Below are 17,015 nucleotides of genomic sequence, written 5' to 3'. Positions count from 1 at the left end.
TAGCGCGCCACTATGGCAACAAGCAAGGTGTCTACTACGTAGACGTAGCCGGGCCGACCATAGTGGTTGTCGCCAGGCTAGGGCGGAAGCCTTAGCGCGCCACTATGGCAACAAGCAAGGTGTCTACTACGTAGACGTAGCCGGGCCGACCCACGGGGGGTGGTACACGGCCGCGGTCATACATCAAGAAATACAGGTGGATGGGCTCTCCTTTCCAGCCCCAGGCACAACACAAGCTGAAGAGGTTGCTATCGCCCTAGCTGCTTCTGATACCAAATCAAAACACATCATAACAGACTCGCGTTCGGCGTGTAAAAATTATGAGGCTGGCTGGATAACTCCACTAGCTGAACGGATACTAAGGAACTGCAGCCTAGACACCGATTCTACTCCCCGCTGCATAGTTTGGACTCCGGGCCCTCAGGGTCTAGCAGGAAACGAAGCTGCAGACGCGGCGGCCCGAGCACTCATTCACCGGGCGTTCCCATTGGCTCCTGAGCACCTGAAACCTGAAGGTGGCTTTTTACTCTCGTTCAAAGATATACCATGTTATTATAAGGATATGCACCGCGTGTACCCAGCCCCTGCAAAGGGACTGGGGAAAGCAAACGAACGCGTTCTACTTAGACTATTCACTAATACAATGCTGTGCCCGGCAGTATTAAAACACTTCGAACCCGCGTTCGCTGGCAGGTGCAAACACTGTGGCGAGGTGGCTGACACCTACCACATGGTTTGGGCTTGCCAGCGCAAATCAGCTCTCCCCCCCCCCCCAACCCTACCAGAGGGGAATGGGAGGCGGCCCTGCTTGGCTGCTCGGACCTTCAGGCCCAAAAGGCTTTGGTCAAGAGGGCTAAGCTGGCTGCTTCGACCAATGGCGTCCCGGAATAGGGACTCCACCCATTGCGGGGCTCTTTAAGAGAGCCTCACCTCGTTTATTAAATAAAGGCTTTTCATCATCATCATCCCCGACTGCTGAAGGGGAACGCTTTCGCGTGCAGGTTCGAAGAAAAGAACAAAGGAATCAAACGAAAGAAAACGAAGCCGTGTTTATATTTTAAAGGAAAGGAGCCAAAAAAAGCGAAAACACCAAAGGAAACATGCACTAGGCACGCGTACAACACAACAGATAAAAAGCACAGAGTTCACCGGATACAAAGCGTCCCAGGTGGAGCGGGAATGCCTTGCAGGTAGCACAGACGCGGGTTGTCGGCTTGCGATGCGTCGCTGGCGTTACGTCCAGGGGAGCTGTAGTAGAGCACGCTGTACCACATAACGTGGGCATGCCAGAGGATAAGCGTGGTACCAGTGATAACAAACCCGAGTGCGGAGCAATGGGAGGGAGTGCTCTCCAGCGATCGCCGGGTCGACCAAGAAGGTCTGATTCTGCGAGCAAAACTGGCAGCAGCATCCAGCGGAGCCCTGGACTAAGGGCAACCGACCTTTGAGCAAGATGGACGAAGCCATCTCAAAACCGCCGAACACAACCGAATCTAGAGCTAATAAAGTTTTCACTCACTCACTCACTAGAGCACCAGGAGGTGACGAACGGAGATGGACACTGAGACGCTGACGAACTCCTGTCAGTCGCCCCCAAGAACTGGGCAGCTGCAGCAGGAAAACCGTAGCCAGTCCCCGTCGACGGCGTCCCGATACACCGTATACGCCTATGCAGCCCATCTAAGGCAGCCGTGGCAGCCAAGTGGCGATCGCAGTAGGTCTGCGTCGTTGATTCAAGGGAAGTCCATGGCACCACAGACCCGAAGTCTTACGGCTGCCACCTCCACGCTTGAATGACCAGACTTGTGGTGCGGTACCTTCCTCTACAACTCGGTTTGCTGACACGTCTGCTATACTCTCCTCGTGCCTGCCTCACGCACACCATACGAACGCGCACACGCGCACCGCGGGGTTGACACGCACGGCGCTTCGCTGTCCGACGCACCACTGCCGACAGGCCGCGTTCCAAAAAATCCTTCGACAGATGGGTGTGCGCATCACAGGAAGTGAAGGGTATCTTTCAACTGTTTTCAACCGATTTGTACCTGTGTGTTTTGGAATTATTGTAGTATGCCTAGAATAGAAAGTGTGTGTGTGTGGGGGGGGGGGCAAAGAACCAACATCGTAAGAAGCCTGGCAAACCTCCATCAAGACAGGGGCTAGGCAAGAGTAAAATGTTTTATAGAACTCGCTAGTAATGCCATCTGGACCAGGATATTCCTGGGCCGTCAGGTAAGAAATTACAGATTTAATTTCGTACCAAGTGATAGGCCCCTCAACTATAGCAAGGACACTTCCACGTTTGAAGCTCAATAAAGGCGCATCTAGGGAATGCATAGCTCTTAGAAACATATCTTCGAAATATGTATGAAGGCCTGCTTGATTAATTATGAGCATGTTACTTAGAGATGTTGAATAAAGCGTGTACCAAATTTCCTCCTTTCCGGTAAATTTCCTCCGTAGTTGGCGCGTAGTAGCAGCGCCATCATGCGGCGCCAACTGACACCCCTGTCGCAATGTACGGCGCTGGCACAGCAGGTGGCACAGATGGCGGACCGCGCACAGCTTCAGCGCCGCGTGAAAACGAGGCGAGAAAGTGTGAGTTTGCGGCCGAGACTCCCGAAGAACGAGGAACGTCCCGCGTAGACACGCCGCCAAGCTGCTGAGTGACAACGACGGGGTGTAGATATTGAAATGTCTAGCCTACCTGAGTTAGCCACTGCCAATTTTTTTTTCTCGCCAGGTATATCCTCGCCCTTCAGGTAGGCCGAATTTCGGTACAGGTTTCTTTTGTCAACTTCTTTTACTAGGTATTTTAAAAAGCGCTCTGCTGCTGTGCTGGGAGGGGATATTGAATATAAGAAGTTATTCTCAAAGAGTTCGGAAAACCCCTGGAATCGCTGCACTTTCTACCCACCGTTTTAGCAAAATGTGCAAAAGCGCCTTTAATCTGCATACAGAGCAATAGATTTTACTCTATAAAAATTGGTTTTCATAAAGATTCGAAATTTTGTTTAAGCATTTATTTATACAATAAAATTTAAAAATATCGTATAATGAGATATCGAACTTGTGAGATAAATTCTACTGAACCGCTATTGCCTGTCGCTGCAATCACCTTTAATAAACAATCGTTAAAAAGTGAAATCAAACAACCCTCCGCGGTGGCTCAGTGGTTAAGGTGCTTGTCTACCGAGCCGGAGTACACGGGTTCTAACCCGACCGCGGCGGCCGCGTTTCAATGGAGGCGGAACGCAAAGGCGGCTGTGTGCTGTGCGATGCCAGTTCACGTTAAAGAACCCCAGGTGGTCAAAATTATTCACCCCTTTCGCTCGTGCTTCTTTCACTTCCACCTTACTCCCTTCCCTTACGGGGCGGCTCAGGTGCCCACCGAGATATGTGAGACAGATACCGCGCCACTTCCTTTCTTCAAAAACCAATTTACCAATTTAAATCAAACAAACTATATCAGCAGCCGCCCATATACACCTCTGCAAATTAAGGGCCTCTGCCAATCACACAGATAAATTCCTCTCCAATGCCTGCCGGGCGCACGTGTTGGTCCACCTATTATGAAAAGTGGTCACCCTTCTTTTTCTGCGTGGTGGGTGACAATGAGATGTAGTTGCCTTTTGTAGCGAAAGCTACATTGGCCACGAACTTGCGATTTCGCTGTGGCGGTGCTCTGAGGAGGCACAGAGACCGACCTTGAGCCGTTGCCTAGCAACCACCGCGGCAGCCGGACGCCGCGAACTCAACGCGCCATCCGGCATGACGTCACACCGTGCGCCTCGCCGCGGAGCCGCCGCCGCCGTTTGGTATGACGTCACACCGCTTGCCTCGTCGTTTCGCTCGCTTTCGCTACATAGATCCTGGCATAGCCGAGCTAAGCCGCTGCCAATTTCTCTTTACCTTAATGTACGCAGATAGCGATCAAGCCAGATTTTAGCAGCGAGCTGCCTGGTAGCAACGGCTCCCTGAAGATACTTGGAACTGCCGGGACGCACGTTGGCATACTGGGTGTTGACAAAGCAGTCTACACGCTCAGCAGCAAAGGTCTTCTTACACGTGATAAGGTGCGGACGATTCTCATCTTTCTTGACCGCAGTTTGAATTGAAGTCGGCGCACATTTCTAACACACAGCCGCCGAGCTGTTTTTTTAAGAGGCTGTTGCTCCTAAAATGTACTGCCGCATCGATGGTAATCTCGCGGCCGTTATCACGTATTTGTTAAATCTAAAGTGCAAAACATTTTCCGAAAGCAGTTCTTGCGGTGAAGAGAAGGCTGCTTTCTCCCATCACAATTTCCGTGTAGCCTCGCTAAGCAGAATGAGGCTCTGCACATGCCCTGGATACTGAACCTACGGCCATAACGAAAAAAAGCGATCTAAATTTTTTTATGTCGTGTTCTATAAAATTCTATAGCACACCTTCGTTTCACAGGCTGTTGTGTCACTAAGTCGATTCCTGTGAACCCTTAATATTCTCGCAACCTAATAGATGGAAGTGAGACCGCTACCTCGTTAGGATCCCTAAACTTCTGGCACTGGCATGAAAGCATCCTACGCCTCTGGAAGCTGCGATACACCGCTGGCCAAGGCTCACTAAATCACAACCTCTTCATTCCTCAGTGGCAGTTAGGAGAACAGAATATTTGGGCTTTTTATTGTAATTGAGATACAGGTCTTTTTCAACAGCTGTTTGAGACACTGCGGTCCCACGAGATGGGCTGTGGACCCGGTGGAGGTGAGACATCCGAGGAAGTACTATCCGAATCCGGCGTGGTCATAATCGCCGAGGAGGCGGCCAACCTCGGTACTGGAAAAGGTACGGTAGCTTTCTTTCGAGCTCCCGCCTTCATTTACTCTTTTATCTCCTACATTCACTCACGCCGCCTTTTTCATATTCCTTTCTCTCTTTCTTTCTTCCTTTCTTTCTTTCTCTCTTTCTTTCTTTCTTTTTTTCTTCCTTTCTTTCTTTCCTTCTTTCCTTCTTTCTTCCTTTCTTTCCTTCTTTCTTTCTTTCCTTCTTTCTTCCTTTCTTTCTTTCCTTCTTTCTTTCTTTCTTTCGCTCGTTCGTTCGTTCATTCATTCATTCATTCATGCATTCATTCATTCTTTCATTCTTTCTTTCTTTCAGTCCTTCCTTTCAGTCCTTTCTTTCTTTCCTTCTTTCTTTCTTTCTTCCTTTATTTCTTTCTTTATTTCTTTCTTTCAGTCCTTCCTTTCAGTCCTCCTTTCTGTCTGTCTTTCTTTCTTTCTTTCAGTCCTTCTTTCTCTCTTTCCTTTTCTTTCTTTCTTTCTCTCTTTTTCTTTCTTGGTTTTCTTCTTTCTTGCTTTCCTTCTTTCTTGCTATCCTCCTTTCTTGCTTTCCTTCTTTCTTCCTTTCATTCTTCTTGTCTTCGTTGTCTCCTTACAGTCTAAGAGGGGGCCGAAGCTAAAGGCGATAGCGCACCTGACAAGGGCCTCGACCCCTTCGCAAAATGTGAACAAACAAAATAATAAACAAAGGTTAGCCAGCAGTCCATGTCAGAATTTAAGCGAATTATCGGTGCAGGAATAAGATATCATCACAAACAATTTGATTAGCAACGCAATGACAAGTACAAAATGATGCAATAATTCAATGGTGAATGGTGAACATGATGTCTTCAACAATAGTCCAATGCACAACTTTTGTTAAATTAACAACAAATTGGTTTCCAATCAACAGTTACCACGCGCAACCATTATAATCATCGAACAGCCAAGATACTATGGCACAGATTCAGAACAGTACACAGAAATTGTAGAAAATGACAAGGACACGGCAAGAGAGATCAGAGAACACATGAGCACGTACTTCTATCCATACAAAATGACTCGGTGATTTAGGATTCCTGGTTTTTTCATTATAGAGTTCTCTCTCTCTCTCTCTCTCTCTCTTATTTAGAAAGGATCGTATGATGCCTTGTCACCGGTCACATGAACATATTCGTCCCGTGGCCATGTGGCCGCCGGAGTGGTTCATGCGACAAATTTTTCCACTCCTAAACATTTTACCGTGTCAGAGTCCTCCTTTCGCATCCCCGCTACACAAAAAAAAAACGGTGCTTAAACTCAAATTACGTTATGTAAAAGGCCAACAAAACTTTTCGAGAAAAACAGCCTACTGTTGGGCAGCCTCATCGAGATAATTTCGTTTGTTTCTCTCACTTCTGCAGCGAGTGCCTGCGCGTCCCGGATCCGTCATCGAAGGAGCGTTCTACAAAATTTGCGTAAGTACGCGGTACCTTGCACACCGGTGACTGACCACTGAACAAACTACCACGCTCACGAGCGAGGCATATACTAACCGAATTTGTGACGGAACAGTGCAACACGACGGGACAGGACAGGAGACAGGCGCTTCGAGGCCGCAGCAGACGGTGCTTTGGAACTGGCCACAGCCTTTCACAAGATCTGTTATCCTGTTACCAGGACAGTACAAATAGAAAAATTCGCTTAAAGTTAAGGTTCAGTTGCTTTCCTTAAGACCTTCGGTATCAGAATGGGAAAGGAGAACTGTTAGGCTTCCGCTAAGTTTGCGCCACCACGTGACAACGTTGTAGCCAGGAAAATGCGAACGCCGACCTCAGTAGCACCATACATTCGCCTCGTAATCGGGTTTTGCTTTTGCAGAGCATGCGCTGCCCGCAGGTGCACAAGACAGCGCAACCGACCTGTTACCATACGCGAAAAGTAATTAAGAGTGCCGTTTGGAGAACCGTCAGTGCAGAGGCACGGCACAAAGTTCGATATATCGAATCTTCCGATGAACACGTTTCGATAAACGTGAACAAAATTGCCTTACTTTGGCAAACAGTTTCCTATTAGATGTTCTGGCTTTCCTTGGTTGAATACTTGTTTTTGGTACGCTACTCATTATGGACCTGTCGCTACCTAGCTGTCATATTTCGCGAGTCTCTTGCTTCCTGTGCATTTCCTTCATCCTGGAAAATGGCCCAAGTCGTCCCTCTATTCAAAAGTGGTGACAAGGAAACTATATTCAATTGTAGACCAATCTCTTTAACCTCTCATGCATGTAAAATTTTAGAGCACATTATTTACAAACACATCATGGAAATCCTCTTGTAACATCAACTGTAACCTACGTTTGTGTGCTGATGACTGCGTGTTGTATCACAAAATTTCCTGCCTTGATGATCACTTATACCTTCAGAAATCATTTTCAGAATTTAGCTCTTGGTGTGCTACATGGCAAATGTCTATTAACATCCGCAAAACCGTTGTTATGACTTTCACTAATACAACGACACCCTCCGTGTTTACTTACACAATTAGCAATACCCCCATCCAGAGTGTGAGTCAATACAAATACCTTGGTCTTATTTTCACACCCAGTATGTGATGGTCCAAACATATAGATTTCATAACCTCAAAGGCACTTAAAAAGTTAGGATACCTCCGTCGCACAATAAAAGCTGCTCCTTGAGATACGAAACTACTGATCTTTAAATCGCTAATCCGTCCGCTACTTGAATACGCCTCCCCTGTATGGAACCCGCACAAACAACGCGAAATTAACCAAATCGAGGCAGTGCAGAAGAAAGCCGTTAGCTTCATATGTCACAGGTTTGGTAGAGATTTTTCGCCTTCCACAGCACTTTCATCACTGGGCTTGCAACCGCTCTCATCTCGACGAAGGACTGAGTCTTTAAAATTTTTGTATTGAATTATTAACTCTTTCTGCCGGACCTCTGCAAATGATTACCTAATCCCTTCTATACCATCTAAAACTAGAAGTCACCACAGCCTAAACATCACGCCTTATTTTGCCCGAACGGACACTTTTAAATACAGTTTTTTTCCGCGTGCAATCGAATATTGGAATTGTTTACCCGGTTCTACTCGCTCTCTTCCTTTAGAGTTTTTTTTAGCGGCTATTGAATAGTTTTTTCGTTTTTCTTGTTTTCACTCGTACTGTTTCGGATGTTTGCCATTATTGTGCTCCATGTTTTCCTACACTGTTGTTCACACCCACCCTTGCAATATCCCAATAGGGCTGCAGTATGTATAAATAAATAAATAAATAAATTACCAAGCCTAGCCATCAATATGCTTCGCATCTGACCAGGGTTAACCAAGTTAAGCCTCAGCCATTTTTTTCCCCCTTCACCAATCCTTTTGTTCCGGCTGACGCAAAATCGAAGAGAGTGGCTGATGAATGGGAAACAACCACGGCTTAATCGAATTGGTCACGGCTTCATGGAAATCGGCCGACGCCATTGGCTTAGGGCCTCCTATAAGGTGTGTCTGCCGCTTCGTTCTTGAGTTGTATTGTGCTGCAATCTCCTTGACACAATTTAACACCGGCTTCTTCTGGTGTTGTCCGCAGCAAACGAGTACAGCAGTGACCCGTTCCTGGACAAATGCTGCTCGCTGGGCCTGAAACCAGACAGGGACAACAGGGCCTGCGTCACGCGGTCGCATATCGTTCGACGCTACATTCCCGGAGAGAGGGGAGAGGGCTGCGCGCAGGCGTTCCAGGAATGCTGCCTCGATACCATCCCTCAGCCCTGTGAGTAAAAAAAAGTGACAATGCCGCGGTATTTCTGACGTCAATTTTAGAAAAAGGGCTTCTTGCTCGCGTGGTTTAGCATTCGATAGCTGCATATCAACTGTGAAGAACGCGGTAGCGGATGGCTTCGGGTTAAACGAGGTCAATTGATGTTCGCACTTCTGAAGTGCACTGTCATCGCACTGCACACGAATATTTTAGCATTACGCCTACATCAAAATGCAACCGCCACGGTATGTATTTGGTTCAGTGGCCTTGGTGTTAGCAGTCTAATACCGTCGCCACTGAGTCCCCAAGGCGGATCTCTCTTCAGAGTAGCTCGGGCCCTCAGTACACCTAATATGGAGTGCCTGTTTGGGTTTTAATTTGTAGGCCCGCAGATGGTCTCGTAACCTAAACTGAAAAAACTCGACTGATTAACGCGATCGTAAGTTTTAACGCTCAATCGGTAGTTTATTGCAAGCGGCAAATTAGCACATCGCCGCCGCTTTTTATGCAATAAAAATTTCCGGATGCATCTTCGTAGCTTCAAAGTCGGAAATATCTACCTTGTATCATAATAGTGGGAAATGTGGAACATGGCAGACCCAGCGTGGCAAATGTGTGCTACGGCGAATTTATGCTACGCCTGCCAGAAAACAGCCTGCGCTTGCGCTCTGCCTAAAGCCTAATGGAGGATATGAGCTCCCGCCAAGGCAATTTTAATAGGGTAAAAGCAGCAGAGCTAATCGTCCCAATATTCGAAATGTCTTGGCAAAGGCCGGCCCTACAAGGGACTAGGGTGGCGCCAGCCATTTCCAATATTTTGCCAATTACCTGTGCTGCTTCGGTAGCACGCTTGTACGCTGTGTGTGGTCAATTATGGTCTTCATAAGAACTGCATCGGAGCTAATTAGCTTCGCACAGTTGTTGGTTACTCATGATGGTGAGCCTGCAATTTGTGTTTCACTTCCAACTAGCCTTCATCGACGTCCCGTGGCTTGGGGTACACAACCTGTTGCAAGCTCGCCCAGATGGCGCAGTTTCTCCGCGGGTTCGGGTCCAGCCCGGCAAGACACATGGGACAGATGATGATGACCATATTGGCGCCACACTCACCCGCAAGGACTTCCGGGAGACATGGCTTTTCGACGAGCAAGTGATCGGGTAAGGATACAGAGGACGTTTTTTAGGAGATAAAGCTCCTAACGACCCCTGAAGCGGTTTGCATCGATGGCAAGAAAATCGGAATGCTGGTGGTACATGCCAATTGTGTCATAATACTTTCAAAAGAGGTTACTTTCGGTACAACGTTTGTACCAGCACAGATATCGACGATAAAAATCGGCTTATCCCGTGTAACAGGAGACCGACGTAGTGTCGGGGACAAAATTCACTAGAGTTCACGAGGCGCACGCGAAGTCGTTAGCCTTACTATTAGCCACCGGATCGGCACCGCACATGTGAAGGTGAACGTTACACTGACGCTCTTTAATCCGTGGTAGTAAAATGACAAGATCGCTATAAAACATGGCGTCTATGGGCCTAAATCGCTTTTAGACAGTCCTAGTGGTTTTTTCTACGACAGAACGCGTGCGGTGCGCCTCGCAGCAGGGAGTCGAAAGCACGAGGAACACGCTACTGCCACGACAGAGCTCCAGCAGGGTTTCGCTATTTAGGTAATATAGTGTAACGATTGTGTAATTTCCTCTGATTCCTCTACAGCTTCCCTGCATGCTCCAACTTCACTGTGTTAACAGCCGTCGCTGCCGCGTCCCTTTCGCAGAGCGGACGGCGTTGCGGAATTCGCGGTGAGCTTGCCGCACAGCATCACCACGTGGTCGGTGCATGCGGTGAGCGTCTCTCCCGCGGGAGGGGTGTGCGTGCCCAAGGAAGAGGAGGTGCGCGCATTCCAGCCGGTCTTTCTACAGGTGGCGCTGCCTTACAAGGTGGTGCGCAACGAGCAAATCGAAGTGCTCGCCACCGTGTACAACTACGGAAAGCAGTCGCTGCAGGCAAGTGAGACCCCGCCGAAAGTGATGAGTTGAGACACATTGAAAGCATAGTAGTGGCGAGCAGTGCTTGAAATCAGGGGGGTCTCAGGAAGTCTCGGAACTCTTTCGGCCCCTTGAATTCCAATTTGTTACCATTAGTGACCATCCATCGTATGCTCACCGTATTACTTGCCTCTCCGTGCATCATTTTTTTTATTGATTTCGGCCAGGATATTTGCATATTGGGCATCAAGGACGTAGTATGTTTCTACCGGAAACTAAGCTATTCCTACTGGCCAAACTGAATCTTATCCAGATTGGTTGGGGCTATGGTGGTGATATGAGCCGAGGAAGAGACGTTATATAGCCGTAATGCCGCATTTGTGTTTATATAATCAAGGTAGGTTTGGCAGTGCTCCTCCTCGTAGGGGTGTAGTATTTCTAGCCTTACTATTCTTGGACCCTGAAGACAGTTGTGTGAAGCCAAGTGCGCCGCCTTGCCGATAGTGTTCTCCACATGTGGGATGGCTTTTCTTCTTCACGCTGCAGGGAGTCGTCCACATATACGGGGTCGATGGACTGTGCACCGGTGCTCAAAGAGGCGAGCGCTCGGAAGGGCGCAACGTGCTGGTGACCACCAACTCTGCGTCTAGCGTCACTTTTCCCGTTGTGCCATTGCGTGAGGGCACTTTCGTAATCAAGGTCCGGGTACTAACCTCACAAGGCGTGGACGTCGTCGAGAAAGAGCTCAATGTCGTGGTAAGAAAAAAAAACAATTCAAAGTCCTAGTAGCATAGCGCTTGATTTGCTCAGCTCCTGGCAGTGGTGGTTTTCTTGGTGGCATATCATTTGTAGGCTATGAAGAAAGCAGACCTGAATAAAGGGCAGTGGGCGTCCGAACTGACGGTGATGTATGCTCAGTGTGTTTTCGAGCAAACCTCAAACTGGAGTAAGTTCGAACACTGTTACCATTCCTCTCGTAGCCACGCTTGCCCACTCTGGATGTTGCGCTCATTGGTGACACGTGTGCTCTCGCCACTGCAAGGGTACCTTCACAAAGGCATTCGAAAACCACAAAACATGGCATGGCAGTGTCGTCGTAAGTTAACATTACAACTGGTCTTTTGAAAGTTGCAGGAAGATACCTGAAGGACGTGCACCAGAACTTATGTCATACGCATTGCGATATATTGCAACGTACATTTCTATTGAAGAGCGAAGCATCAGTTGTAATGATGTTTTCCTGTTGCCAGGGGTTCTCTTTCAGCGACCGAAGTTGACAAAAAAGGCCCATTTTTATAGTTTAGTGACGAGAGTCTACAGTTCTTTTAAACCTTCCAACCTAGCTTCAAAGCGAGGATCCGTCAGATGGGTTCTGTATAATACTCATCAACCTCAAGGAGTGGTTGGCCGCGAAAGAAGGCTGACTTGGTCCTTTAAAGCATTTGGTGTGCCAGCAACATTACGGGGATTGCTGAATCAGTACCACGTGGGTCATAGACCTGCTTATTCCTGTGAAGAAAGCGGCACGGAATAATTGAGTTGGTGGCAGCAGAATATGATAAGTGATGTGTGGAAACTTTGCGGACGACTGCCTGATTAGATCTCACTAAAGGAGGCTGGAAGTCAGCAACAGGCATCTCTAGGGTTCTATAAGGCTCTGGCTCTGCGACTCTGCTGCTTGCGATGAAGGTGTTGAAAGAACTGCTTTTGCTACAAATGATGGCCATGAATGCTAACCGAGGACCTGCTTACTTTTCCGACAGCCTGAAGGAGTGCCAGTAGAGAAAGTGGTCACCGTACCGATCGACCCAACCAATGCTGGAAGGATCAGCACTCGGAGAGCGATCGCGGATATTTACGAAGGTATGACCGTGAATTTCGATACGCCGTTTTATGCTCGTTATGTTGCTTAACTTGACACCTCACGGCTCCAAGATACCCTGGCGCCGAGCTCGAAATAGGTACTTGTGCTTTGGTTGTCAGAGGACCCCTGACGCGGTTAAGGCGCAGATCCAGCCTTATGTTTTTTACAAGTGAATAGAATCAATCAAAATCTAACCCCACCGCTCGTATCATATGACTGATATGTGACAAATGGCCTCAGACAATTGCTGGAATAAGACTTCATTTTCCCTTCGCTAAGTTCAGTGAGTTTCGAAGCCATCTTCTCACAGTGGATCGTGGTCTATTGTATCCTAGGCGCTGAAGAAATTGTTATTAAAGCTGCTCATGATATCTTCTCTTATGTTTTCTCTTAGGAAGTTTTCCTCTCATATGTTAAAATCAAAACTACTATTTAAACATGCTATTATCGTACAATATTTATTTGCAATCTCTTTTCCTCATCTGCGGTTGTGTATGTAAAAAATGTAGAGGCGGAAGGATTGCCGAACCAAATCCTCTAATACTTAGATATCGTCGCATTTTTTTGTAATAAAAAATTGTTTTCGCAATAATGTGTTGAATGGGTGCAGGAATCACAAAACAAAGAACAGGATCAAGAAATTTTAAGGCCGGCATTCATACATAGCAAGGAAAGCATTACCGTAACCCAGGAGAAGACAATAAGCATGTGACTTTATCATCTGACATAATAAAAATGAAAAAGGTAAAAGCCGCGGGAAGGGCAGAGCAAGTGAAAGAGTGGCATGATTTAGGGAAAATAGGGGTTCTCTCCCGCAGACAGTGAGAAAAAGATGGCCTTAAAAATAAAAGCGAGGTAAATCCAGGCGTGGTGGAGGAAAAGGTGAAGTGATATAAAAATCAAAGCAATCGAGAGCTAAGACCACATTAAGAGAAGATACAGATACTCTCTCTAGGACGACAAAGAAAACGTCACATTGCGGTGAAAATAGTTGTCTGCGATGTTTCCAGTTACCTGAACCTTTGGCGCTCATGTATATGTTTTCTTTTTTTATTATAATGAAAAGTACTTAGTAAATTTCATTGAAATTTCTACAGTCGCTAATCCACCCTATCGGTGTAAAAAAGCGCTCCGCACGAGCCGCTTAAAGTGCTTTACAAAACCATTAGTAGACAGTGTTCGGCTTTGGTGGCTTTAGTAGGGATGACCGCTTGCTTAATTCATAGGTGGGTCAGTTCTCCTACATTTCTTTAAAACTTATCGCGAAACTCTGCTATGGTTGACGCACTGTCCAATGCATATTTTTGATACAAAAAGTGCTTTGTATCTTCGAGCTGATGCGTTTTGCCTTCTTTTTCGCCAGATGTCATCGATCATGTAGCGAACCGACAAGTTATCTCTGTAAACACGCTGCTGCCACCGGACGCAGTGCCAGGCACGAAAAGCTGCTCGCTCTCCGTTACAGGTAAAACACGGCAGCCTTCGGTGTTGGTCTTTATTGCTCATAGTTACGATGTAAGTGCCGTCACAACGTTCTGCTCACTCCCTTATATGCAGTATTTGTATGCTCTGCGACACGTGCAATAAAAGAAACAAAATAACGACCCCGAACAAGCCGCGACGTCAGTGCATATCCTTCCAAGCTACTCCTGGTACTGTAATTATTTAAAGAAAGCAATTAATAGCATAAAACCTTCCAGAGGGGATCCATGAGGCTGCACAGGAAAGCTATGTGAATTGTGAAGGCTTTCTTGCTAGAGAAAAACTCACCCGCTACCATGTTTTGCACGCAAGACAATCGCCTCTAAAGAGTCAAGTCTCTACGAATTGCGCTAACCATCCAGGTAGCTTAATTCGCAAAGCACTTCAGAGATTCGTCCTTGGCGTGCCAACTGCCAGCCATGCCGTTTCTCAAATCTGGGTCAGGGAACCTTTTAGAGAAGAGATAGATTTGTGATCGAGTGCAAAACACGCGTTGACCATAAAAGGAAAGAGGGCGATGAGAAAAAGGCATTGCGCCTTGCCTTAAAGCTGTTAATGTTGCTCTTATTGTATTGCGGAGAGCTTGAGAAGTGTTAATGTTTTCCGTAGTCTGTCTGCTCTATCGAGATTCCTCTTAAAGATATGCCGCTCTTATGCTCCTATTGTTGTATATCGAGAAGATATCTGGGGACAATTATAATTTCCTTGACTAGCGTTGTTCTTTCTACAACTACGCACTCGAGAATCCAGATCAAAAAGCGCTTTTTGCTGTGCATTCTCCAGTGCGCAGTTGTAGAAAGAACAACGCTAGTCAAGAAAATTAAAATTATCCTTTCTCATCAAACAACAACAGCCCATCATCACGCCGTGGCATGGCATGTCGCAAGTCAGTGAACGCCTGCAGGCACCTGTTTTCTTGCAACAACGCGGATGACAGCGCATGTGGTTAAGCTTTGTCGCGCTCTTGTACGTGCATTATTTGCGGCCGTGTTTCGTTGGCGGTTCCTCCAGGCTTACCCACCAGCCAATTGAACCTGTTCGCCTCTCTACACGTACTGTCGCTATTACAGGGATAAATATATGAAGAGCTGTTTTCAAAGTAAACAAAGTAGGAGGCGGAAAATTTCGTCACCGAAAACTTTAGCTTTTTGACATATCGGTCTAAGACATTAATGTGCAGATGCCCCTGGGTCATGTAGTTCAGGAATATGGCATTACCAAAAATGCGTTGTGCGATATGTAGAATATCCACAAGCGCAAGGCCACTGAAGAGATGGCGAGAGGTGGTCTAGTGGGTAGTACAAAGCTGACAGTTTTGTTTATTCCCTGTCTCTCACCCCTCCACTCCGCGGGACATCTGAAATTGTACAGCAGTGTATGGCAGACGGTTAATGCGTGGGAGAGGGTATTCTGTTCCACGATATACACGAGCGCGATGCTGAACATGACCACACACCAGTCGTTTATTCAGGGCAATGCTGCGACATCCCGAGGCCTGGTTTCCTTGCCGAGTCGGTTTTCCAAGCTGACTCAATGCGCCTTTTTTCTTTGAATAGCCTCAGAGATGTCATAGTAGAGGTGACATGGTGCTAACGAAGGCTATTACACCATTTATTGTCAACTTGCTGCACCTATCGCTGCATGCAATTAAGCACATCGAATCACCTTTATATTTGACCACGCGCACATTGAGAATGTCGCGAGAGGGTGTTTTTTCTCGCATCTCTTATAGCTTTTCAACGTTATGTCAAACAGGAAATCGGATGAGACCACCTGTTGAGGAGACGCTTGAAGAGCTGGAAACTCTCTTAAAAATACCTGCGGGGAACGGGGAGCAGAACTCCTTTCTTATGGCGCAAGCGCTCTACGCCCATGACTACCTGACCCGGGGCAGCCTAACAGACAAAAGCCTGCAGGAGAAGAGCCGTGGCTTTCTAACGGAAGGTAAGATCATTTCTTTGGGAGAACCAGGTGTCTGCTCTTTCTTTTGAACCCAAAACTGCTGCATATTAGATGTTAAGTGACCTGCAGAAAATAAGGGTAAAATCTGCAATCTTGGCAATCTATTACTCGTTTCAATCTTGCAAGTGGCAAAGAGAAGATGCTAAGGGGCGTAGGTGCAAACATCACAGCTCTCCCACAAAAAAAAAAAACTGCAGAGGTAGAGAAATGTGTCAGGTCGCTGTATTCAGCGTTTGCATTTTTCTGACGCAGCATACCAACGGCAACTGTCCTTTCGCAACAAGAATGGCTCCTTCTCTACATTCAAGGATACCCCAGGGGGCGTTTGGTAAGCTTTCTGTTTCACTTTACCTTTGGTCAACGTTACACTAATAGGGCAAAAATTCTTGAAAGCTTCACCTGTTTGCCAACATCATTTTCACCAGTACCGACCATTTCACTTCTTGAATATTAACGCCATTGTCAGCGAGCGCAAGCAGCAAAAAGAATAAGAAAATTCCTCTGCTCAATATCTTTTCTGAAGCTATGGAGCAATCTTCTCCTGTTCTCATGCATGATCGATGGGTGGATGAATATATTTTAAGGCGACAGCCTTTAATGGCTCATACTGTTGTCCGTTAGCAGAGGGTGTCAGACGTTTGGCAGCGTTTAACTCGTGTTAACTCGGAAACTAAACGAAATACCATAAAACCAATGGTTGCTTCAAATAGAGGAGGAAAAAATGAACCGAGAAGCCACGTTTTATGAGTGTAGAGTAAATTGTTAATTAATTACAGTTAAAATAGTCAAATTTGCGTCCAAATAGCGCCGACGTCGACATAACCACGGAACGGTGTGACGTCACATCCACCGGAAGTCCTCACGGCTTAGTGAAAATTGCCAAATAATGGTCAGAAAAACGTCGGATTTGTGTCAAATTAGATAGAAAAATCTGTATAATTTCGGCATTGATATAGCCACGGGAACGGTGTAACGTCACATCCACCGGAACTCGTCACAGCATAGTGTCCTCGGCTTTCGCCTTTCAGTGCTTTCGTTGCCAAAGTGTCCTCGCAATTTTTAAGCATGAAATGCTTTTAGCCCCCGTTGTCGGCAGTGTGGTGACGTCACGCCGAGACCGAGATCCACTCATCCGGGCATTGAAATCCACTCATCCGGGCACTGAAATCCAC

The 17,015-nt window shown here is 46.9% G+C and overlaps 1 pseudogene across 1 annotated transcript in view; it reads left to right on the top strand.

Moving 5' to 3' along the window:
- LOC149337667 (complement C3-like) overlaps positions 1-17,015 on the top strand; it is a 166,087-nt pseudogene that overhangs the window by 68,647 nt on the left and 80,425 nt on the right. The window contains exons 14-24 of the transcript XR_016284417.1: positions 3,927-4,076; positions 4,698-4,827; positions 6,203-6,256; positions 8,377-8,559; positions 9,519-9,705; positions 10,325-10,557; positions 11,086-11,291; positions 12,299-12,398; positions 13,763-13,864; positions 15,637-15,825; positions 16,096-16,171. The product of XR_016284417.1 is annotated as a complement C3-like (transcript). The remainder of the gene's footprint in view (positions 1-3,926; positions 4,077-4,697; positions 4,828-6,202; positions 6,257-8,376; positions 8,560-9,518; positions 9,706-10,324; positions 10,558-11,085; positions 11,292-12,298; positions 12,399-13,762; positions 13,865-15,636; positions 15,826-16,095; positions 16,172-17,015) is intronic.

Source organism: Amblyomma mixtum, chromosome 7 (assembly GCF_055824585.1).
Source record: "Amblyomma mixtum isolate Tamu chromosome 7, ASM5582458v1, whole genome shotgun sequence".
In the NCBI taxonomy this organism is placed as follows: domain Eukaryota; kingdom Metazoa; phylum Arthropoda; class Arachnida; order Ixodida; family Ixodidae; genus Amblyomma; species Amblyomma mixtum.
This window is presented reverse-complemented; position numbering and strand designations above follow the sequence as displayed.